The 1254-nt window shown below is 47.3% G+C and overlaps 1 non-coding gene across 1 annotated transcript; it reads right to left on the bottom strand.

Annotated features, from left to right (window-relative positions):
- Window positions 1-804: 804 nt before the first annotated feature.
- Mir187 (microRNA mir-187) lies at window positions 805-884 on the bottom strand. The gene has a single exon (NR_105148.1). It is a non-coding gene; the product is annotated as a microRNA mir-187 (primary transcript).
- Between the last annotated feature and the right edge of the window lie 370 nt (window positions 885-1254).

The following is a 1254-nucleotide window of genomic DNA, read 5'->3' as shown; positions in this document are numbered from 1 at the left end:
TGACTAAGAAGAATACCACAAACACAGTGTCTAGGTTTATGGATGCAATGCAGCATAGCTGCCTAACCTGGCGGTTACCTATTCTGAGGCTCAAATTCCTGGCTTTCCCATTAGTTCAGATTAAATACGGCCTCTCTTGTTACTCAGTTTCCCTCCATACCACTCAAGAGAAGGAAAAATACTGATTCTATTTTAAAACCAATCCATTTCTTGTCAAAAGAATGCCCTATAGACAGTGCAAGGTTTATTAAAAGTGCAGGCATTTGGATACTTTCTGCCCAGCATACAGGGTAGTTATGGAGAGTCACAGCAGGCAGTCCTAGGTGTTGGACAAATGAAGGACAATGCCTTGGGATGGGGAATTGCAGAAAATGACCCATAGACCTCAAGTAGGAAGCCAAGGGTCACTTACTGTACCTTGTGTCCTCAAGACTGCCCTGACCCCCTTGCTAGCAAATGTGTACCAATCTTTTGAAATTGCAACACTATGTTATGCTATGCTGCTATCTATATCATTCAAAGTCAAAAACTAAAGAGGTGTTACAACAACAACAACAACAAATCCCATCATGTTCCAAGTTTACGTTTTTCTGTGTGACTGCATCCCTGGCTGTGTTCAGCACACACAGACAGCCTCACCTTCCTGCAGGTCTGGGTTCTACATGCCTGGCCGAATGGATGAAGGAACCTTGTGTTCAAGACCTGCAGTACACCACCCTTCTGCCCTAGCCTTCCCAAAGTACCTGCCTCTGTTTTCTATGCCAAGTCCTTCAGGGACCACTAGGCAGGCTCTGCTGCAGACCTGCGTCCCTCCGGCTGCAACACAAGACACGAGGGGTCAGAGGAGCGCCCGGGTCCTGTGTTGTAGCCTGAGGACCCGCATCGAGTCCTGTGAGCCCAGGGAGCTACTGTCTTCTGTTTGGTGCGTCCCATCTGCTGAACACCCAATGAGGAAGCTGTAAAAGAACAGAGGGCACCATGGGTAGTGAGATCTGGGTCTGGCACTCTTCTACCATGGTTAAGGGAAAGCCCAATAGATGGAGTTGAGGCTGTCTGTGCCTGGTGCAGGATGCTGCCTAGACCCCCAGCTGATGCTGAGAGACAGAGGTTGTGCACACATTCATGACCATGTCCCTCTTCCTCTAACCAATGAATTAGGGCTGTCTACAAGCCACTAATTATAGTTTATTGCAATAACACTTCCTAGGAAGCAGCTCTTACTCTAATACCATGATGAGAATTTTATAAACGCCA

This window comes from Cricetulus griseus, chromosome 2 (genome assembly GCF_003668045.3).
Source record: "Cricetulus griseus strain 17A/GY chromosome 2, alternate assembly CriGri-PICRH-1.0, whole genome shotgun sequence".
In the NCBI taxonomy this organism is placed as follows: domain Eukaryota; kingdom Metazoa; phylum Chordata; class Mammalia; order Rodentia; family Cricetidae; genus Cricetulus; species Cricetulus griseus.
The sequence above is the reverse complement of the archived record's forward strand: the minus strand, read 5'-3'. Positions and strand labels throughout refer to the sequence as shown.